The 24,617-nt window shown below is 46.6% G+C and overlaps 1 protein-coding gene across 1 annotated transcript in view; it reads right to left on the minus strand.

Annotated features, from left to right (window-relative positions):
- The window catches only part of DEK (DEK proto-oncogene), a 522,032-nt gene extending 511,097 nt beyond the window's left edge, over positions 1-10,935 (minus strand). The window contains exon 1 of the mRNA XM_063923232.1: positions 10,899-10,935. The gene's annotated coding sequence lies outside the window, so the exon portion shown is untranslated. The remainder of the gene's footprint in view (positions 1-10,898) is intronic.
- Between the last annotated feature and the right edge of the window lie 13,682 nt (positions 10,936-24,617).

Consider the following 24,617-nt stretch of genomic DNA (forward strand, 5'->3'; position numbering starts at 1 on the left):
ACTCCGAAATGCATGTCAAGTTACTACACAGATTATACCTCACACCTGATAGGCTGCACACGATATGGCCTGCATGTTCGAAGTTTTGTTGGCGTCTATGCGGAGAGGTAGGCCACCTCTTCCATATTTTTTGGACATGTCCCCATATGCAATTGTACTGGGTCGAGGTATTTTGGGCTAATCAATAAAGTTCTGGAGCTTGACTTGTCCCCTTCCCCTCTCATAGCCTTATTGAATATGTACCCGCGATCCGTGGGTGCTCATTTACATTATGTTTTAGGCCATATCTGTCTCGCTGCAGGTGCAGCCCTGGCCCAGAACTGGAAACAATCCACATCGCCTCCCTTATTGAAAGTTATACACAAAATCCAGCTGCACTTTTTGATGGAGACTGATAGGCCCTACACACTGGCCGATTTGTTTGAAAGATATGAACGATCTCGTTCATAAATGAACGATCATAAATGAACGAGAACTCGTTCATATCTTTCAGTGTGGAGGCTCCAGCGATGAACGATGCGCGGCCTCGCGCTCGTTCATCGCTGGTCCCCCGTCGGCTGTGCATGCAGGCCAATATGGACGATCCCCGTGTGACGGGGGGAGTGAAGAAACTTCACTCCCCCCGTCACTGCCCCCCCCCCCCCCGCCGCCGGGTCGCTCGTCGGCCGTATCCGCCGTCGGGCAGCTCGGCGGCGGATCGGCCAGTGTGTAGGGCCCTTCCGTACATCCCATATTCCTTTTCCGCTAAATCCCCCTTAGTTCGTTGGATGCCTTGGCATCTTTTTATCACGGAGGGTGAGGGCGCTACATTGATACTACGTTCCCCCTCCCCGGACATGCACCCTCATGACCTCTCGGCTGATGAGGTCCCCCCCAAGCTTAGGATTGCCTCTCTCTTAGAGCTGTATATATAATGTGCCCAATGCCGCCTTTTTTCTCTCTTTTTTTTCTCTCTTTTATCTTCTATTGTTTTAGGTCCACTAAAGTTTCTATGATGTACCTGTTTGACTGACTTTGAACTGTATGTACGTTTGCCATTATGTTGTCTCATGTATTCATGTGCCTATTCCCCCTCCCCCTTCTCTCCCTTCTGTCCCCCTGTTTTGCAACACAAAAATGTAATAAAAATTATTGATGATAAAAAAAAAACTACAGTTATTTTCTTATGGAGTACTCCTAGTTCCTTATGCCCCCCTGCCAATGCTACCACTTAATTGGTTCTCCACCCCATGAGGTGGAGTTGCATTCAGCCACCTCGTTTATTCACCTCACAGGCAGCCATCCCTTTAGCCAAAACTCGGTTGTCAGAACCCCAACTTACGCCGAGCGTGACACAGAGTGGACGACAAACGATGGGTGACACATGAGTTCACTAGCAGTGTATTACCTACTTGGTATATAACTCTGCAGGGGGAGGATATTGAGCTAATGCCCGTTGTAGACAGGGGGAATGTCTTCCCTGGATTAGACCAGGGGTGTTGTCTGATGTACACTTAATGGTCAGATTGTGGTAACAGAGCTTTATTTATCCTCTGACGTGTGAACATATCAGTTTATTTAACCACAGTAGGGGAATCCTCTTATCATCAGTGATATGTAGGATTTGTTTCCCAGTAACCACAAGGGCATAGCAATGCAAAATCCTTGTCAGAAACACCTAATATAGGGACTGACAGGACAGCATGATCCCCCTCTTTTCAGACAAAATATCTGAGAGATTATTGGATAGGGAGGAGGAAGCAGCCCGCTTAGATGACCCAAAGACACGAGAGTGACCTGGAATAGGGTTTTGCCTGACCAAGGAATGAGTCATACACTACAACACATGAGTCAAAATGTTCCCGCCCAAAACGGAGTAACCATGGGGACATCAGTGACTGTAATGTTACAGCTGGTCCCATAGGGGGCATAAAGCGTTCAACTAGAGTACCCAGTAGGTTTGAGAACGCAGCCCAGGTTGGCTCCTGATTGATTACAGCAGCTGCAGACTGACTGGGAGATGTATGAGACATAGTACACAGACCATCATACAAACTTCCCCCTCAGGTAAATCCGTTGCGCATGCTCTGCAGGATGCAGGAGCATCCCCAGATTTACTGTCCTACATGTTAAACATTATACACAAATGCAACAGAGAGCGGTTTAGTACGATGAAGCCAGACAGAGTACAATACCTGCGAATAAATCCGTTAGCATGTGACTGAGTACCCAGTACACAACACCTGCCAATAAATCCGGTATTATGTGACTGAGTACACAGTAGAATATATGTAATAGGTAATATATATTGACCCAGACGCACCTAGTCCCCTAGGGTACAGTATACAGTGATAGCTATATCTGGAATATACCGCAGTGAAATCACATAGCAGATACAGACACACAGTCGCGTTTGCAATGCAGATAATTATTTTCATGACAATAAAATTGCATTGGATTATTATATGAACACACACACACACATATATATATATATATATATATACTTGTGGTGTACGCCATTGTTTGCCCATGTGGTTTATTCTACATAGGGCAAACTACACGCAAATTTAGCGAACGCATGGCAGCACACCGTTCTGCCATCAAATTGACCCTGGAGGGTAAACCTGTTGACCAGCCGGTGGCTCGGCATTTTAAAAATGCAGGCCACCCTCTTAGTTCCTTAAAATACTTTGGTATTGAACATGTTCCATTATCCATGAGGGGAGGGGATAGAGCTAGGATCCTACTGGAGAAGGAGACTCGTTGGATTCTAAAATTAGACACGTTTTGGCCTCGTGGCCTGAACGACAAGATTAATTGGAACACACTTGGTTAGGCACCATGTGCATATCTAGTGATGTTCCAATTATATAACGCGTGTTCATAAGAATTTTGGTGAGGGTGAACCCATGTAGCTTTTATATTTATATGGTTCCTATTTATATGGTTTCCATATAACTATATGTGGCTTATTTATTGATACAGTCTTAATACTTTAAGAGCTTATTATCATTTAGCCCTTCGTTTCTAGTCATTAGGAGTCTAGTTTCTGGTTTTGGGTATGTCCCGGGGTTACACAGCAGGGATCTTAATGGTCTCTTTCTTTTAGTGACCCTTTTTGTATATAATTGCTCTTAATGCTATTTGTTACTAATTCTTTTTCTATGTATAAGTGTTGTTTTTGTTATTTGTTTCATTTGCTTTTTGTTAGACTGTATGTGCACCTGATTACCGCCTGTTCCCTCTTATCGCAGGGGTCCTGGCCATGGAGGAAGCTGAGCCGGCACCCTGTGAAGCGCAACGGTGAAGAGGTGAGCCGCAAACATCGGCTTGCCATGGCAACCGGTGACGCGTTAACCGGAAGTGACCCGGCGGCTTCTCTTCCGGAAGCCAGGCCGCGTGGAGCGACGGCGGCGTGGAGCACTACAGCGGGTACTTAGGTGGGGTAAGTGTTCTATGTGTGTCTTGTCCATTTGTTGGTAGTGTTGCTGTTAACTTGAGGAAAGGGCTGCTGCCCTGAAACAGCTGTTGTTGTTGCAATACATCTCATTATCATATTCTTTGCGTCCAGTGCCGTTTTATCTTGGAGTACTATATATATATATATAAAACAATGCGCGGTCTGGGATCGGATGTATATATCAGAATACTCGTACAATATATTCTGTCACAGGTACACTTGTTTTTAACTAACGGTCTTAATATCGACATGTAGAATACTTAAGTGTTTGTAAAACCACGGCGCTGATGTACAGGCAGGTTTACAAAGAAGACCTTGCCCTGCAGTCCCGGAGACCAGTCGCATCTATTTTAGAAAATGGCGCCCAGCGTCTCGGTTAGGGAGTGAGGGAGAGTGTGAGGCAGTTCCAGGGCAGGAACACCAGCAGTAGATGGTGCCCTGGGCCGGGGGAGAGGCTACAGGTCAAGCGCCGGCTCCCCTATGCTGGACTTCACCACCTGGGACTATGGAGTCTTATTAAAATGGATATTAGTATATTCGACCTGTACTCCTATGCCCTGATGGATATAGTGGGGTCTCTGCTCGGTGACAGTGTCCACGCCAGTGATGCAGTCCGTTTCCCTAAACTGCGATCGGAACGTGATTTAATGGCTGGTCCCACCTGGGGGACCCTCTTACCTCTTCCCTTCTGTAGCAGCCACGCGAACCAGGAGAGCATCTGCGATCGTGTGCCTAGATCCGGAGCGTCTCCGCCGCAAGTACCCAGGAAGAGAGCCAGCTGAGTATGCAATGCCGCAGGGGAGGTGATGGAGCCGCAGCACAGTATGTCACCCTGACATATGAAGTGCTGCAGCTCTTGAAGTCTTCTAAAAAGCTTTTTCAGGGCTGCCTAGCGCCCCACCCCCACCCTTCTATAAAATGACCTGCTTCATGCAGATACCAACTCTAAAACTGAGCTCACAGTGCCTGGAGGTGGGGTTATAGAAAAGGCCCCGCAATGCATTCTGGGACAGTCTAAAGCTTTAGCCTGTTGGTGCCTCTGGATCAAGATCCATCTCTACACCCCGATGTACTCCCTGTGGAACACAGTGTACCCCGCTGCAGAAAACAAGCTTACCCCAGTGTCCTATTCACATGGGAAAGATCATTTTATTCAATGTGCTCTCTCCCAGACAGCCTTCCTCCAGCTTGCACAGCAGCACAGCTGTAACATATAGAGGAAGACAGCCTGGAAGCTAGTATTGTGCAACCTGAGTTCTTGACTTCGAAGCCTTGTGGGACCCCCAGTGACGGAGAAGCCTTGTCGATCGGCCTGGGGGCTTAACCCTATATCTGCAGATATACGCAACTAAGATCTCCGTATTATCTGATTAGTATGTAGTATTATTACTCACTCAGTGCGCATTAGGGAACACAAATTGTTTTTTCTTACACAGAATTACCCCTCCCTTTTAGCACCTGATTGATATTACATCTGATTGAGCAGCTTTCCAATATTTGTGCATTGCACTCTGTAATAAAGCAAGAAATCTGGTGATGTCTGCTTTACATTGTTATATGAAAATATGCATTGCGTACTTGCTATGTTTTCATCAATAGTATTGTCACTAAAATTATTTTTAATGTTGGTCCAGTACTATTTATTTTAGTATGCTACCTGCCCCGAATGTTTCTCTGCATATACCATCCTTATTATTAAATCTCCATAATTAAGTCTTACTTTAAATTTATAAAAAAATAAATAGAATTGTATTATGATCATGTTCAGTTATTATGCATACTTGCCTACTCTCCTGGATTGTCCGGGAGGCTCCCAAAAAGTGGGTGGTGCTTCCGGACCCCCAGAAAGGTAGGCAAGCCTCCTGGAGCCGGCCTCTTCCCCCTTCATCCCCCTTCCCTACAGCTCCCGTTAAAATGGGCGGTCTGGGGAGGCCAATGATGCGTGAATCGCGTCATTATAATTATAGCCCCGCCCCCGATGTGTAATGCCGGTAATGTAGGCACTGCATAGCGGAGGATGTGGTGCGAACGCATCTCCGTGGCCGCAGACTGCCTCCTTTTCCATAGCCCCACCACCTGTTCAGGTGACCTGGCTGCTCCCTACCGGGGTGGGGGGGGGGCAGCCTGAAAGTATGCAAGCCTGGATTATGTAATGTTGGGTCTGTGCGGTGCTCTACATCCACATAAAGAAGGTAATCTCAGAAGTGTAAAATAGAATAATCACACATATTCCGCAGCGCTGTACAGAGAATATTTGCCCAATCACATCAGTCCCTGCCCCAGTGGAGCTTACATTCTATATTCCCTACCACATGTACACAGACACATTCATACTAGTGTTAATTTTGTATATGTGTAAACATCTCATCACATTCCACCAATTTAGAGCCATACCTTTTCGCTTGTGTTTTAAACTAAAACTCAGTAAAGCCTCATTCACATCCTAAATAAATTGTGAGAGTGTGGGGATAAAGGTATTGTCTTATTGCAGGTGGCAGTTTTAAATGTGTGAAACTATTTTTTACTTTGCAGACTTTTTACCTAGGTCCTCCAAGTGATGCCCATATTTGCAGCATTCTGTAGTGGGCAGCTGGGCCATGATGACACAATTCACAGAGAGTATCATTCTGCAAACCCCCCTCACTACCACCACCAACTCTGGTTTCCCACCACTCTGGCGAAGTGGGTGAAGGTTGGAGACTGGTCTACTCTCACATCGGTCTGGGATAGCTCCTGATTTGATTACTCAGAATGGCTTGGGTTTTCATGCAGCTAGGTATAGTAGCCAGGGCTGACATGCACCTGTTTTTAGGAATGCTGACCGTCGTCACCCCTTCCCCAAATAGCCGCAGCCCTTACTGCCCCCTGACAAGCAGATACTGCCCCACTCACACCACATACTGCCCCCCTCACAGCATATATTGACCTCCTCCTACCACTCACTCTCCCCTTACAGTCATCTCCATTTCCCCTGGCAGCACCAGCAAACTTTCCTGATGTCCTTAGGTCTCATCTCCTGGTTCATGACTCCAACCAGCTAGTGGCTCTATCAAGACAGATCTGCTTTTATTGGCCAGCGGCTGGCTCCTCTGCAGTTGCATGCTCCCGGACATGACGTAATGATGTCACTTTTGCTTATCTGCCTTCCAAACCTTGCCAAAAGGAGGCAGAGTTGTGATGAGCAGTGAGTGCACATATCACTTCGCATCTGGAACTACATATTGAAATGAAAGTGTTCTGGTGCTACTCTCCCCCTCTGAATTGACCACTGGTGGTACAAATTGTCAAGTATGATACCACCATACCTAGCAATGGGGAACATTCGGGGGTCATTCCGAGTTGTTCGCTCACTAGCAGATTTAGCAGCATTGCACATGCTAGGCCGCCGCCCTCTGGGAGTGTATCTTTGCTTAGCAGAATTGCGAACGAAAGATTAGCAGAATTGCGAATAGAAAATTCTTAGCAGTTTCTGAGTAGCTCGAGACTTACTCCTACACTGCGATCAGCTCAGCCCGTTTCGTTCCTGGTTTGACGTCACAAACACGCCCTGCGTTCGGCCAGCCACTCCCCCGTTTCTCCAGACACTCCCGCGTTTTATCCTGGCACGCCTGCGTTTTTCCGCACACTCCCAGAAAACGGTCAGTTTCTGCCCAGAAATACCCACTTCCTGTCAATCACACTACGATCACTTAAAAGATGGAATTTCTTCGTTCAGACGTGAGTAAATCTACTAAGTTTTGTGCTAAAATACTTAGCGCATGAGCACTGCGTACCATGGGCATGCGCATTTTCGCCTTAATCGCTCCGTTGCGAAAATCGGCAACGAGCGAACAACTCGGAATGACCCCCATTATGCGAAGCAAGGTGCCTTGCCCGAAGGGACACGCTACACTTATTGGGGTTCCATGTGCTAATACGGAGAAAATGACACCAAAATTAACTAAAAAACTCGTTGACCTTTTCATGTGACAGTCTTTCCCATGTCGAACTTTTGTAAAATTCGCACTTGTGCATGTCGACCTAATAACTGTCAACCTTGTATACCAGTGCTGAAAGAGTGGGGAAGATCAGTAGGGGGAAATGCAGAATCATTGTCCAGTATGGCAAGAAACGTAGGCGTCCATATTGTAAGTCAGCGTGGTTATCGTTATCTTAGAAGACTGGGAAGAAACTTGCCTGAGAATAATCATTTTACTTCAGTCATTATAAGGTATTGCTATGAGGTTCAAGTACATGATTCTGTAGGCAGTGGAGTGATTTATTTTTTCTACTGCGCATGCATATTAGTTGCACGTGCATGTGCTGCGATAGTCTTGCAACGGTGGTCACAGTGAGGATTTATTTGAAAAGTTAGTGACAGTAAGGGGCCATATGTGAAAGGTACCGGAGGAGTGGTCACTCAAATGCAGGCATTTTGCAACCATTTTGGGGGGTGTCACGGCTCCGCTGGGTCTTACTACATAACCACAGGGTCACTCAGAAGCTCGATATTTGACCAATGTGCTTCTGATGGTTGTGTCTTTGTATACAAGTGGCGGTTCCCAATGGCTGCATCATTTGCATATCTTTACACAGCAGCTGTATACCAATTCGCATCTGCAGTGGCATTAATCAGGCCCAGTCAAAATTCCATTAAAGTATATTTTATCATTTGCCTTTAACATGTATTAGGAAAATGTACTTTAATGTACATTGTACAACATGTACTTTCCTTTATTTAGATAAAATGTATTTTTTAAACAATAACTTTGTTGGCAAATGCAGCCCTCCACATTCTATAGATTGACCCTGCTACATACCTTAGAGAAAAATGCAGAACCTTTCAGGGGCCCTATAGTTAAACAGGGAAACTGAGTTTAACACGTGTTTAATAGTAAAAACTCACGCTGGCTTTACAATTCAGTAGTAAATACTGTAGATGAGAAAGAAAGCCAACTGTATTTGTTCAATTATGTCCTACTATTGTAAAATGCAGCCCATATGAAAAAAAACATGTCTAACGTCAACTGCTAAAAGTAGCAGAAACTCAAATTCTATATGGTAAAAGAACATGATATAGAAAATATTTTTCATTATTTAGTAAACAAGGGGGGTCATTCCGAGTTGTTCGCTCTGTAAATTTCATCGCATCGCAGCGATTTTCCGCTTAGTGCGCATGCGCAATGTTCGCACTGCGACTGCGCCAAGTAAATTTGCTATGAAGTTAGGAATTTTACTCACGACTTTTTCTTCGTTCAGGCGATCGTAATGTGATTGACAGGAAGTGGGTGTTTCTGGGCGGAAACAGGCCGTTTTATGGGCGTGTGGGAAAAAACGCTACAGTTTCTGGGAAAAACGCGGGAGTGGCTGGAGAAACGGAGGAGTGGCTGGGCGAACGCTGGGTGTGTTTGTGACGTCAAACCAGGAACGACAAGCACTGAACTGATCGCAGATGCCGAGTAAGTCTGGAGCTACTCAGAAACTGCACAGAGATGTCTTTTCGCAATATTGCGAATCTTTCGTTCGCAATTTTACTATGCTAAGATTCACTCCCAGTAGGCGTAGGCTTAGCATGTGCAAAGCTGCTAAAAACGGCTTGCGAGCGAACAACTCGGAATGACCCCCAATGTATGTTTTAGATTACTTAATTGCTGAGTAAAACAAAGTTATTCTTCTAGAAAAAGCTTATTTTGGTACAAACGCAATTTTACAAATCCAAGTATACATTTTATCCAGTGCCGCAATAAGACATTTTAGCACTGTGTACTAGAAACAGCATCTCGGCACCCCCCCCCCATCCCATATTTAAAATACGGCCACTGTGCGCCTTAGGCATGTGGCAAAAATATAGGGGTGTGGCCAAAAAAATTATACTAATTCATATTACGCTGCACAGCAGTCTCCATTATTCAAATTACGCCGCACGGTAGAGCCCCATTTTACATATTACGGCAGGCAGCGCTCCCTTTTACACATTTCGGCAGGTAGAGTCCTCCTTTTTACACATTGCGGCAGCAGAGTCCCCCTTTTTACAAATTACGGCAGTAGTGTCCCCCTTTTTACAAATTACGGCAGTAGTGTTCCCCTTTTTACACATTACGACAGCAGAGTCCCCCTTTTTACACATTACATCAGCAGACTCCCCCTTTTTATACATTACAGCAGCAGAGTCCCCTTTTTACACATTATGGCAGCAGAGTCCCCTTTTTACACATTACGGCAGATATAAGTATTTTTGGAATAATATCACATACAAGTGCCTCCAGGAAGAGGACCAGGCAATGGGCTGTAGTTATAGGATGCAGCAGCCAGGGTACTGAGGCAGTCGGAGGTTACAGCAGCACAACAGCACAAGTGCACACAGCACAAGAGCACAACCCGCGATTTGTGGGTCTTTGAAGGGAGTGGAGCCAAATTCTGGAGGGGTGGGGCGGGGCTTAAATAGCGGCCTGCGACTCTGGCTTCTTTACATTAAAAAAATCAGAAACCCCCCTGCGTGCAGGGCACCGCTGCAGCGGCAGTGAGAGAGAGCAGGCAGCGGCCATGCGAGTGGTGCTGCCAGATGGTGCGCCCACACGACTGGCACACACCTAGTTACGGCCCTAATTCTATCTTCAATATTATGTCATCAATAGAGGCACTGTTCCATTGTACTCTAAGGGTGACATTTCAGCAGAAGCAGTTCGCCAACTCATGCTCCTATGATCACATCCTTTACACACATTGGACAAATATGTTTTGTTTGCTGAGCCAATCAGGGTTGTCCATTGGAAAATATAGAACTAGCAGGTACCCTTGAAAGTGTAATCATTTTACTAAAAAGTCTGCAAATTTGCTGATTGCTACCATACACTAGCAATCTACAGCCCCAATTGATCTGTGAAATCCAACAGGTTGGGCAACCTGATTAACCAATCCCGAGTAGTTTTTGGTTGGAATCTGCGATCAGTGAACCCCATACATTGCAGATTTACTAATGGTGCCCACACACAGTGCTATCTGTGCTAGGTGCGATTTGAGCTATACTATGGGGGGTATTCAATTGTTTGAAAAGTCAGTTGGGTGTCTGTTTTTTCCTATCTTATAGACAGGAAAAAACAGACACTCAACCGACTTTTCAAACAGTTGAATTCCCACCTATGTGTGCTATAAGATTTGTACTTTAGTGGTATGCTATTTGAACTACATGCGATTTGAACTACACCCGAATTTGACCACACTACAATATGTAATGTATGCAATGTAGTTCAGAAATACCTGCCTGCACATACTATTTTGCCTTGCAATATTGACTAGACGGGACCGCGCATTGCATCGCAAGGGACAATACACACGGTGCGATTTAAGCCAGACGTGATGCTACTTGAACTAAAAAGATCAAATAGCATGCGAGAATCGCACCGTGTGTGGGCACCATTACACAATCTGCAAAATTCCAAATACTACAATTAATTGCTGATGTCAACTATAAACTCACCTTTATAAAGATCCCAGTAGTGAATGAAACGCGTGACCTGTCATGAACTCCTGTGCGAAAAACGGATAGAACAGCTAGTTGGAATATAAATGCTAAGTGGCAGATACACATGCAGTGAACCACTGTTTTATTTATAACAAAAAAAAATGTAGACACCAATCTCCACGTGTCTATTGGCACAGAAAAATGAAATCAGGAAAAGACACTTATTATTAATGTCAATCATTAAGCTGTGGTGTCACAGCATTTAATAGTACTCTTATAATAAGAAAGGCGGTGTTGTAATGATCAGGTGATAACAAATAATTGGCTAATTGCGCACAAGATAACTCCTTCTGCTGCCCTTTACCAAACTGGGGACTTTTTACCTGCCTCCCAAAAGAATAGTGTATACCAGTGGTTCCCAAACGTTTTTGAATCATGGTGCCCTAGAGTATCAGAATTTTTTCACGGCACCCCTAGGCCAAAAGTTTCTTAGTTTCTTTAGTGTGGTGCGGGACAATATTTGCTTCTGTTTGTCCTCATATTTTATAACTGGAATCCACAAGCACTGGTTTTGTCTATTACTTTGACCAAAAATAGTTTGAATTGGTCCTGGACCACCAATCTGAGGCACCCCTGCTAGTGTCCTGAGGCACCCCAGGGTGCCTAGGCACAGTTTGGGAACCACTAATGTATACTGTCGAAGTTGAAAATATTATTGTCACATGCATCACGTACAAACACCACACAGATGGCCTCCATGCGTGTACTTGTTCTGCCGTACGTGCACATGCCCGCAAGTTGCGTAAAATCGCTCACGCGTTAGGTAGGAGTAATTACGTTAGCGTATGTATTCGCATGGAAAAGCCACAAAGACATATTTCATATTTAACCCACATAGTGCACGATTTACACATAGCCCACATGCACCACACCAGCGAGTTACTTGCTTAAAAGGTACAACAACAAAGGGATTCACCTTTACAGGATATGAGGGGACAGAATTAGGTTAGGAGGTGGTGTTTGGTATCCAGCTGTACAGTATTTTAAGAGCAATATTCCGGTAGCAGTTTGCAGAAGATAGCATGCTTCTGCGCATAGATATGCGCAAGGACAGAATATTAATATTAACTGTATTTACTGTACTCTTGATATTCGGCGGGAACCCAGTGGAGACCATCTGCAAGTGCACCTGTACCAGGCATCGCCCACCTATTCAAACCGACCAGCCCCTTGACCTATGGGTGAAGAGATTACAGTTTCTATTGTATCATGAACTGGACAAATGTATAAAAAGCCAAGCTGCCTGGACGGTCACACATTCTCTGAGGGTCATCTATCCAGACTGACTGAGGACCGGATCCGGGTGGCGCTTGCGAAACAAACTTATGTATCATTGATTGTAGCCTGTATCTCTTATTGTTATTTGTATTACTATTGTAACCCCGTTAGTAAATAACTGTTGGTGGGTCGGATCCCAACATATTTAAATACAATTGGTGTCGTGTCCCTTTCCTGCTAAGGTTTAAGGTGTATTTCAGCCACACGTGTAGCTGCATTGTACTTACTGCGTGTCGGTGTGTGTGTACGCAAAGTGTGTACTTTGGGGGTAATTCCAAGTTGATCGCAGCAGGAATTTTGTTAGCAATTGGGCAAAACCATGTGCACTGCAGGGGAGGCAGATTTAACATGTGCAGAGAGAGATAGATTTGGGTGGGGTGTGTTCAATCTGCAATCTAATTTGCAGTGTAAAAATAAAGCAGCCAGTATTTACCCTGCACAGAAACAAAATAACCCACCCAAATCTAACTTTCTCTGCACGTTATATCTGCCTCCCCTGCAGTGCACATGGTTTTGCCCAACTGCTAAATAAATTCCTTCTGCGATCAACTTGGAATTCCCCCCTTTGTACGTCCGTTGCGGGCCTAGGTACGCTAACTGGGTAAAAAGTACATAGGTTAAGGATTACATCCAGCGGCCGCAGCGGCTAGGGTTTTAGTGTAAAAGGTATAGCTTTTCTGTCCTGTAAATTAATCAGCTTTATCACCAGTCACCCTTTTAAAGCATCCCACATTTCCGAAGTGTCCTTACCATGAAACAAAACTTCCCAATCAATGTCGTTTAATGCCTTTCTTAGCATATTGAAGTTAGCTATTCTAAAGTTTAATGTTTTGGTTTATCCTTTATAGCCCTATATAGTTTCTTGAAACTGATGTCGAATGTGATCATATAGTGATCACTGTTTCCCAAGGTATTTTCCCTCATGCTATAGACAGAATTTTCTAAATACCGTACTGTTGAACCATAATCGTCGTAAGTTAATAATTTGGGAATACAATGGGCAATACCTTTGCTAGTAATTCCTGTGCCAATACCCCTGCACTTACCCTTGCCGGCTGATCTTTCCCTCCCCCCTTCGTCACCCCCATTTTGTTTACTACCACCACCATCCTTACTGTTCTCACTGTTTGACCCGTAGCTTCTAGCTAAACCCTCCCCCCAGGATCCTAGTTTAAAAGCTCCTGCAACCTTCTAACCATCCTGCCCCCCAGCAGCCCCCTCCTCATTCGGGTGCAAACCATCGTGACAAAAAAGATGGCCCCTGACCGAGAAGTCCGCCCAGTGTTCCAAGAACACAAACCCCTCCTTCCTACACCAGTCTCTAAGCCACACATTTACTTCCCTAATCTCCCTCTGTCTTCCTGGGCTAACGCGTGGCACTGGTAATATTTCAGATAATATTACCCTATATGTCCTTGCCTTAAGTTTCTTGCCTAATTCCCTATAGTCTTTCTTAAGGACATCCCTTACTCTCACATTACTCACATTACATTACTCTCTATTGTAGCTACAAAATGACATTAAACATGATACATTGCAAGGTGGGATTGACCTAGATACTATATATCTTGGAATTTATGCTTTTTAGAGATATGCAACTCGGACCCCACCTGCAGATAGGCAAGATATGTCTTTATGGAAAATTAAACGTTGTTCATGGTTATGGAAGTATTAATTTTACTTCATAAACCATATTCAATGTGACGTGCCTCTAATCTAGTGTAGTTACCACTGTGTGGGCGTCTCAATACATATATGGCCTAATGACACCGCACGAGCTTGCTTTCCTGTACATGGAAACACAGACTAAGGACTGTCCTGTCAGGTAACTGGCCCTTTCTTCTGAATTTCAGAATATTATTATTATTATTATTACCAGTTATTTATATAGCGCACACATATTCCGCAGCGCTGTACAGAGAATATTTGGCCATTCACATCAGTCCCTGCCCCAGTGGAGCTTACAATCTATATTCCCTACCACAACACACACATTCACGCTAGGGATAATTTTGTTGGAAGCCAATTAACCTACCAGTATATTTTTGGATTGTGGGAGGAAACCGGAGCACCCGGAGGAAACCCACGCAAGTACGGGGAGAATATACAAACTCCGCACAGTTAGGGCCATGGTGGGAATTGAACCCATGACCTCATTGCTGTGAGGTAGTAATGCTAACCATTACACCATCCGTACTGCCCAGAATAGGCACTGACATGCTAATGATACCCTCCTAGGTGCTAACAAAAGTTTTCCTGTGGCTGTCTAGTATCTATGATTCTTCACAAGCAGATATAGATCACCTCGGAATAAAGGTAGACCACGTCTGCTGTCCATATCGGACTGCTAACCAGTGTGGTCCATGTTGCAATGCATTACACGGTACCCCTGCTGGATGGACCGGATGAAAAAGTGGCGAGTAAGTAAACGTACATTCTGTTTCATGATATCCTGTGCATCCACACCCTTTGTAGCGAAGCCACACCCCTTTCTTGGGAGCACATGTGCGAAGCCACACCCCTTTCTTGGGAGCACATGTGCAAATGTATCAGCCACCACAAACCAATCCCCCTTCTCCTATCATGATCCCCCCCCCCCCCCCCCCCCCGCCACCACCTTCTGTCATTTTCTTCTGGAGCTTTCTTGCATGTTGAAAGATTTCAGCATGCCTGACCATCTATACATACAGAAATCCATTGCACTCGCCATTCCCAGGAACCAGGTGCAGTGGCCAGGGCAGGAGTGCAGTGGCCTGTGAGCACATTGCTTAAATAATATACAGAGCACTTACCATAGTAAGCTCACATACCTTAATACATCAGTACATAAATAAATAATGGGGTTTTAGTTCATGGATTGTACAATGCATTTAAGCTTGCAGGCCAAGGGACCCCATTTCACTGCAAGTCCTAATTATATATATATATATATATACTGATCCAAAGGGGGATAACAAACTGGCACTCAGGAGGCAGTTAAAGATGCAAAAGACTGATCTCTGTTGTCCAACAGTGACAAGTCTTTTGCATCTTTAACAGCCTCCTGAGTGCCAGTTTGTTATCCCCCTTTGGGTGAGTATTACATGCTGGATTTGGGCACCGGGGCCTGCTGCTTTTGTTATGGATGAGTGCCGGCTGAATTGGCTTAATATATATATATAGTGGCAGGAGAGGTACTTTGCCAGCTGTAAGCTACACACAGGGTCCTGGGGGTAGGTGGGAAGTGTGGATGGACCAGGTTCCCATCCATTTGGCCCAGACCAGGTCTTATAGGCTTCTTAGCCCAAGAAGCTGCTTCATCAGCCAGCACCTGGGTGCTGGGTTTAAAGCAGAGTCTCTCCCATGAGTCAGGGCTCCTGAAGGCAGTTAGTGTCCAGATGATAGGCCTGCTAGGGACAGTGGGATCCGGAAGACTGGGGCACTAGCATCAGGATGCCAGGACCTGAAGGGTTCCTTATTTAGTAAGAGGGAGTGAGGCAGGGCCTAACCTCCCTGGTTGTTTATACTAAAGACAATGATCTTTGTTTTATATGTTTCTCTGTATTTGAGCAACCTGAATAAAAGGTATTTGTTGTTTTTGCACAAGCCTAGAGTCGGTTGAAGGTGGAATTTTTGTAGCAGAGCACATTCTACCAAGACTCCTGTTACAAATGGCGCCTGAACAGGGACCCTTCTGCTAGTCGTGTCACACGTGGCAGAGGACCCAACAGCCGCAAGGTAGCAACACACATACCAGCAAACTCCAGACCAAGCTGAACTCGTGGGCATCAGTACAATACCAAGGGTGTTGTGAGTAGTGGTTAAAAGCAACCCCACGGGGTGAAAAATATGATTTTAAACCTACCGGTAAATCTTTTTCTCGTAGTCCGTAGAGGATGCTGGGACTCCGTATGGACCATGGGGATAGACGGGCTCCGCAGGAGACATGGGTACTTTAAGAAAGATTTTGCATCTGGGTGTGCACTGGCTCCTCCCTCTGCCCCTCCTCCAGACCTCAGTTAGAGAAACTGTGCCCAGAGGAGACGGACAGTACGAGGAAAGGATTTTAGTTAATCCAAGGGCAAGATTCATACCAGCCACACCAATCACACCGTATAACTTGTGTATCAATTAAACAGTTAACAGTATGAAAAAATAACGTAGCATCAGTCCAACCTGATGGAACTATAACATAACCCTTATGTAAGCAAAACTATATACAAATCTCGCAGAAGTAGTCCGCACTTGGGACGGGCGCCCAGCATCCTCTACGGACTACGCGAAAAAGATTTACCGGTAGGTTTAAAATCTTATTTTCTCTAACGTCCTAGAGGATGCTGGGACTCCGTAAGGACCATGGGGATTATACCAAAGCTCCCAAACGGGCGGGAGAGTGCGGATGACTCTGCAGCACCGATTGAGCAAACAGGAGGTCCTCCTCAGCCAGGGTATCAAACTTATAGAACTTTGCAAAGGTGTTTGACCCCGACCAAGGAGCAGCTCGGCACAGCTGTAGTGCCGAGACCCCTCGGGCAGCCGCCCAAGACGAGCCCACCTTCCTAGTGGAATGGGCCTTAACCGATTTTGGTAACGGCAATCCTGCTGTAGAATGCGCCTGCTGAATCGTGTTACAGATCCAGCGAGCAATAGTCTGCTTTGAAGCAGGGCCGCCAACCTTGTTGGCTGCATACAGGACAAACAGTGCTTCTGTTTTTCTGATCCTAGCCGTTCTGGCCACGTAAATCTTCAAAGCCCTGACCACATCAAGGGACTCGGAATCCTCCAAGTCCCGTGTAGCCACAGGCACGACAATAGGTTGGTTCATATGAAAGGATGAGACCACCTTAGGTAGGAATTGAGGACGGGTCCGCAATTCCGCTCTATCCATATGAAAAACCAGATAGGGGCTTTTATGTGATAAAGACGCTAATTCCGAAACTTGCCTAGCCGAAGCCAAGGCTAACAACATGACCACCTTCCAAGTGAGATATTTCAACTCCACTGTTTTAAGTGGTTCAAACCAATGTGACTTAAGAAAACTTAACACCACGTTAAGGTCCCAAGGCGCTACCGGAGGCACAAAAGGAGGCTGAATATGCAGTACTCCCTTCACAAAAGTCTGTACTTCAGGCAGAGAGGCCAATTCCTTTTGAAAGAAAATGGATAAGGCCGAAATCTGAACTTTAACGGAGCCTAATTTTAGGCCCAAATTCACTCCAGTTTGTAGGAAGTGAAGAAAACGGCCTAGATGGAATTCTTCCGTAGGAGCATTCCTGGCCTCACACCAAGAAACATATTTTCGGCATATTCTGTGATAATGTTTAGATGTCACGTCCTTCCTAGCCTTTATGAGCGTAGGAATTACCTCCTCCAGAATAACTTTTTCCACTAGGATCCGGCGTTCAACCGCCATGCCGTCAAACGCAGCCGCGGTAAGTCTTGGAACAGACAGGGACCCTGTTGCAACAGGTCCTGTCTTAGAGGAAGAGGCCACGGATCTTCTGTGAGCATTTCCTTCAGATCCGGATACCAGGTCCTTCGTGGCCAATCCGGAACAATGAGTATTGTTCTCACTCCTCTTTTTCTTATTATTCTCAACACCTTGGGTATGAGAGGAAGAGGAGGAAATACATAGATCGACTGGAACACCCACGGTGTCACTAGGGCGTCCACAGCTACCGCCTGAGGATCTCTTGACCTGGCGCAATACCTTTGTAGCTTTTTGCTGAGACGGGACGCCATCATGTCTATTTGGGGCAATCCCCACCGACTTGCAATCTGTGCGAAGACTTCCTGATGAAGTCCCCACTCTCCTGGATGCAGGTCGTGTCGGCTGAGGAAGTCTGCTTCCCAGTTGTCTACTCCCGGAATGAACACTGCTGACAGTGCACTTACATGATTCTCCGCCCAGGGAAGAATTCTGGTGGTTTCCACCATCGCCACTCTGCTCCTTGTGCCGCCTTGGCGGTTTACATGAGCTACTGCGGTGACGTTGTCCGACTGAATCAGCACCGGTCGGTCGCGAAGTAAGGTCTCCGCTTGACGTAGGGCGTTGAATATGGCCCTCAGTTCCAGGATGTTGATGTGAAGACAAGTCTCTTGACTTGACCAAAGGCCTTGGAAATTTCTTCCCTGTGTGACTGCTCCCCAACCGCGGAGGCTCGCGTCCGTGGTCACCAGGATCCAATCCTGAATGCCGAACCTGCGGCCCTCTAGAAGGTGAGCACTCTGCAGCCACCACAGGAGAGAAACCCTGGCCCTGGGGGACAGGGTGATCCGCTGATGCATGTGCAGATGTGACCCGGACCATTTGTCCAATAGGTCCCACTGGAAAATCCTTGCATGGAACCTGCCGAAGGGAATGGCTTCGTATGTCGCCACTATTTTTCCCAGGACTTGAGTGCAATGATGCACTGACACTTGTTTCAGCTTCAACAGGTTCTTGACTAGAGTCATGAGTACCTGCGCTTTTTCTTCCGGAAGAAAAACCCTTTTCTGGTCTGTGTCCAGAATCATGCCCAAGAAGGACAAGCGAGTCGTAGGATCCAGCTGCGACTTTGGAATATTGAGGATCCAGCCATGTCGCTGTAACACCTTCAGTGAAAGGGATACGCTGTTCTGCAACTTCTCCCGTGATCTCGCTTTTATGAGGAGATCGTCCAAGTACGGGATAATTGTGACACCCTGCTTTCGCAGGAGCACCATCATTTCCGCCATGACCTTGGTGAAAATTCTCGGGGCCGTGGAAAGCCCAAACGGCAACGTCTGAAATTGGTAATGACAATCCTGTATCGCAAATCTCAGGTACGCCTGATGAGGAGGATATATGGGAACATGCAGGTATGCATCCTTTATGTCCAGCGATACCATAAAATTCCCCCCTTCCAGGCTGGCGATGACCGCTCTGAGCGATTCCATCTTGAACTTGAACCGTTTTAAGTAAAGGTTCAGGGATTTTAAATTCAAAATGGGTCTGACCGAACCGTCCGGTTTCGGGACCACAAACAGGGTTGAGTAGTACCCCTTCCCCCTCTGAAGCAGGGGAACCTCGGCCACCACTTGTTGAAGACACAATTTTTGAATCGCCTGTAACACTATCTCCCTTTCCAGGGGAGAAGTTGGTAGCGCCGATTTGAAAAACCGGCGAGGAGGCACCTCTTCGAATTCCAGCCTGTATCCCTGGGAAACAATTTCCATTGCCCAGGGATCCACCTGTGATTGAACCCAGATGTGGCTGAAAAGTCGAAGACGTGCCCCCACTGGAGCGGACTCCCTCAGGGGAGCCCCAGCGTCATGCGGTGGATTTTGCAGAGGCCGGGGAGGACTTCTGTTCCTGGGAACTAGCTGTGTTGTGCAGCTTTTTTCCTCTGCCCTTACCCCTGGCAAGAAAGGACGATCCACGTACTCTTTTGCTTTTATTTGAACGAAAGGACTGCATTTGATAATGAGGCGCTTTCTTAGATTGTGAGGGAACATAAGGCAAAAAATTCGATTTACCTGCCGTAGCTGTGGAGACGAGGTCCGAGAGGCCCTCTCCAAACAATTCCTCACCCTTGTACGGCAAAAACTCCATATGCATCTTTGAGTCGGCATCCCCCGTCCACTGTCGGGTCCATAAGACTCGCCTAGCAGAAATGGACATAGCGTTTATTCTGGAACCCAGTAAACTAATGTCTCTTTGAGCATCCCTCATATATAAGACAGCATCTTTTATATGCCCTAGGGTCATTAAAATGGTATCCTTATCAAGGGTCTCAATATCCGCTGATAAAGAATCTGTCCATGCTACTACAGCACTACAACCCCAGGTCGACGCAATTGCCGATCTGAGCAACGTACCAGAATGAGTGTAAATGGACTTCAAGGTAACCTCCTGCTTGCGGTCAGCAGGATCCTTGAGGGTAGCCGTATCTTGGGACGGGAGCGCTATCTTTTTTGATAAGCGTGTCAAAGCTTTGTCTACCCTAGGGGAGGATTCCCACCGTATTCTGTCCTGTGACGGGAAAGGATACTGTTAGGGTCTCCTGCCCTGTGCTGCCACGTCGTCATGGCAACCGGGAGACAAGTACTAGCGGAGTAACCTGAGCGCAGCTTATACTCCGGTTCGGGTCTTTTGCTGTGCAGTGGTTATAGGCTCTGTGCACGGCAGGAGATCCGGTGCTGGTTTTTGTGCTCACAGTCTGTGAGGTCTGAGTGGGGCGTGGACAGCACCTGCTTTATAAGGCCTCTTTCCAAGTTAAGCAGATGCTGCTGAATCTTTGTTGGTTAGTCAGTTCCTGAAAGTTAGCCAGTACTGTGTAGCTTTGTATTTGTTTGTTGCTTACTGCAAATAGGCCTGGGGATTTGGTATTACACTCTGCCAATCCAGACCTAGCAGTAAGACTGGAGTCAGTCGTTTAGCTTGCTGGGGTTCTGTTACTACTCTGTGAACTTAGCAAGTTTGCGGCTGTATTCTAAGACTTGCCTGTCTAATCCTGTCTCACTGTGCTAGGTGTCAGGGGTCAGTTTAGTGGCAGTAAACTGAACCTGTGCACTGCAAGTGAGAATTAGGATTGTGGAGACTCTCCTTGTGTCTATCATTCCATCTCTGACCAAGGAGTTTACTGCCACACCCGTTGGTAACCCTTTAGGGTTTTGCTGTTGCCCTTAGCAACAGCATTTCGGGTTCTCTATGTATTAAAACACAACATCTTGCTTTTCCCATCTGAGCATTTCTAATACAAGGGAGATACCCAGTTCCTTAGCCTCTGGGCTTCTCTGTTCACTTTGTGTGTATTTTGTTACCTCTGTCTGTGAGTCCATTTGTTGTGCATAACAGTTCTGACACCAGTACTTTCCTGCAGGCACTGGTGTACATAACATATTCAGCAGCCTAATACTCCTGTTGAAATTTTGTGGGAATATGGAGCATACCCCTCAAAATACGTTGCAACAGGTGGTCGATCAGGTGCAGGTCCTGACTCGACAATTTAATAATCTGTCCATTAAAATGCACACCTCCCAGGCTGCTGGCGGAGCTCCCGCAGCAGCAGCACCTGCTGGGGTTAAGGAGCCGAAAGTAAATCTCCCGGATCGTTTTTCTGGAGATCGCTCGCAGTTCTTTTGTTTCAAGGAGAGCTGCAAGCTATACTTCCGGCTTAGGCCTCAGTCTTCTGGGTCGGAGATTCAGCGGGTGGGCATAGTGATTTCCTTGCTACAAGGAGACCCACAGGTCTGGGCATATGGGTTGCAGCCTGACTGTCCGTCGCTTAAAAGTGTTGATGCTTTTTTTACGGCACTGGGCATGTTGTATGATGACCCTGACAAGACGGCCTCAGCCGAGGCTCAGATTTCGATCCTTAAGCAAGGGCGAAGGCCAGTTGAGGTTTACTGTACGGAGTTTCGGAGGTTGGCCCATGATACCCAGTGGAATGACCCAGCCCTGAGACACCAGTACCGAAGAGGTCTTTCTAACCAGATAAAGGACCAACTGGTACAATATCCCTTGCCTGATAGCTTGGATCAGCTCATGCAGTTATCCATCCGGGTGGATAGACGGCTGAGAGAGCGTAGGCTTGAAAGGGAGACTGAGATTTCCTTCCTTCCCAAGGGAACCTCAGACTCTGAGGAATTTTCCGAGGAGCCTATGCAGATTGGGGCTACCCGCCTCTCCTCGCGTGAGAAGACGCGGAGGAGACAGCAGGGGTTGTGTTTGTACTGTGGGAATAAAGGTCATGTGGTAGTATCATGCCCAGAAAAGCCGGAAAACTTCAGGGCCCGAGGGTGATGGGAAATATCCTGTCAGGCCAGAAGTCAGAATTTCCCAAGAAGACTTTTATCATTCCGGTGACCTTGAAGATCCTCGGTCAAACTGTCAAGACTGAGGCCTTTGTGGACAGTGGGGCCGACGGGGTTTTTATGGACCGCCAATTCGCCCTGAAACACTCTGTTCCCTTAGTACCCTTGGCATCGGAAATTGAGATTTGTGGGTTAAACGGGGAACCATTATCCCAAGGTAAAATTACCTCTTGCACTAGCCAGATTTCTTTGTTTATTGGAGCCACACACTCTGAAAAATTGTCCTTTTATGTGACTGTCTGTACTTTTGCCCCATTGGTGTTGGGGTTACCCTGGTTAAGGGCCCACAATCCTCAATTTGACTGGGTCTCTGGGGAGATTCTTAGTTGGGGTACTGATTGTTTCAGGAGTTGCTTGAGCCTTCCAGTCAGGCTCTCGCAGCTAAGTTTGCCAGGATTGCCAGGGTGTTATGCAGATTTTGCGGACGTGTTCTCCCAAAAAGTTGCAGAGGTACTACCTCCCCATCGCCCCTATGACTGTGCCATTGATTTGTTGCCAAATGCTAAGCTTCCCAAGAGCAGGTTGTACTCCCTGTCACGTCCTGAGACTCAGGCTATGGCAGAGTACATTCAGGAGAACTTGGCTAAGGGATTTATCAGACCTTCACAGTCTCCAGTTTTGTCGGGGTTCTTCTTCGTGGGTAAAAAGGACGGTTCGTTGCGACCCTGCATCGACTTCAGGGAATTGAACCGTATCACGATTAAAAACTCATACACACTGCCTCTCATTTCGGTCTTGTTTGACCAGCTTCGTACTGCCACCATTTTTTCTAAGATTGACCTACGCGGTGCGTACAATCTAATCCGAATAAGAGAGGGGGATGAATGGAAGACTGCCTTTAATACCCACTCAGGGCATTATGAATATTTGGTGATGCCTTTTGGGCTCTGTAATGCCCCGGCAGTCTTCCAGGATTTCATGAATGATGTGCTCAGGGAATATTTGGATAGATTCTTAGTTGTATACTTAGATGACATCCTAATCTTCTCCCATTCCCTGGAGGAACATCGGAAGCATGTACGCTTAGTCCTCCAGAAACTCAGAGACCACCGGCTTGGGGCGAAGCTGGAGAAGTGCGAATTTGAAGTTCAGCAAATCGCATTTCTAGGATATATTATCTCCCCAGAAGGTTTCCAAATGGAGGGTTCCAAGGTACAGGCAGTCCTGGATTGGGTGCAACCCACTAGTTTGAAGGCGCTTCAGCGTTTCCTGGGCTTTGCGAATTTTTATAGACGATTTATCGCTGGATTTTCATCTATAGTGGCGCCCTTGGTGGCACTCACTAAGAAAGGGGCGGATGTTGCTCACTGGTCTTGTGAGGCTAAAGCGGCTTTTGCCCGTCTCAAAAGGGCATTTGTTTCGGCCAAGGTGCTGCGACACCCAGATCCAGAGCGTCCTTTTGTGGTGGAGGTGGATGCCTCTGAGATGGGTATTGGGGCAGTGCTTTCTCAGATGGGAGTGTCTGATAATCGCCTTCATCCCTGTGCTTACTTTTCCCGTAAATTTTCGCCTGCCGAGATGAATTATGACGTGGGTAACCGGGAATTGTTGGCTATTAAGGATGCACTCGAGGAGTGGAGACACTGGCTCGAGGGGGCTAAGTTTGTGGTCTCAATTTTCACTGACCATAAGAATCTGGCATATTTAGAGTCAGCGAAGCGTCTCAATGCCAGGCAGGCACGATGGGCTTTGTTTTTTGCTCGCTTTAATTTTTTGATAACATATCGCCCTGGGTCAAAAAACATCAAGGCTGATGCGCTCTCGCGGAGTTTTGCTCCAATCCAGGAGACCACCGAGGAGCCGTTGCCCATTGTTTCCCCATCATGTATTAAAGTGGGCATTACCCAGGACCTCTTATCATTAGTCCTTAGAGCACAGGAGCAGGCTCCTCCAGACCTTCCGGTAGGTCTTTTGTTTGTGCCTCCTAGGTTAAGACAGCGAGTGTTCCTGGAATTCCATGCCAAGAAGTCGGCAGGTCACCCGGGTATTGCCAGAACTCGGGAGTTGCTATCTAGGGCGGTGTGGTGGCCCTCGGTGGCTAAGGATGTGGATCAGTGGGTTCGGGCATGTGACATCTGTGCCCGAAATAAGACTCCTAGAGGGGTCCCTGTTGGCCCATTACATCCACTCTCTATCCCATCTAAGCCATGGACCCACATTTCAATGGATTTTGTGGTGGACTTGCCCAAATCCTCGGGGATGACAGCCATCTGGGTTGTCGTTGACAGGTTTTCGAAGATGGCGCACTTCGTTCCACTGGTTGGGCTGCCATCGGCCAGACGCCTGTCTGAATTATTTATGCTGCATGTTGTGCATCTCCACGGGTTGCCACTTGATGTGGTCTCTGACCGCGGATCCCAGTTTGTGGCCAAATTCTGGAGGGCATTTTGTTCCAATCTCCAGATTTCTGTCAGCTTGTCGTCAGGCTACCATCCGCAGTCTAATGGGCAGACTGAAAGGGTGAACCAGTCCTTGGAGCAGTTCCTCAGGTGTTATGTCTCCAAGTGTCAGACTGACTGGGTTGCTCATCTGTCCATGGCGGAGTTTGCCTATAACAACGCGGCTCACTCTGCTACAGGG

This window comes from Pseudophryne corroboree, chromosome 5 (genome assembly GCF_028390025.1).
Source record: "Pseudophryne corroboree isolate aPseCor3 chromosome 5, aPseCor3.hap2, whole genome shotgun sequence".
Classification (NCBI taxonomy): domain Eukaryota; kingdom Metazoa; phylum Chordata; class Amphibia; order Anura; family Myobatrachidae; genus Pseudophryne; species Pseudophryne corroboree.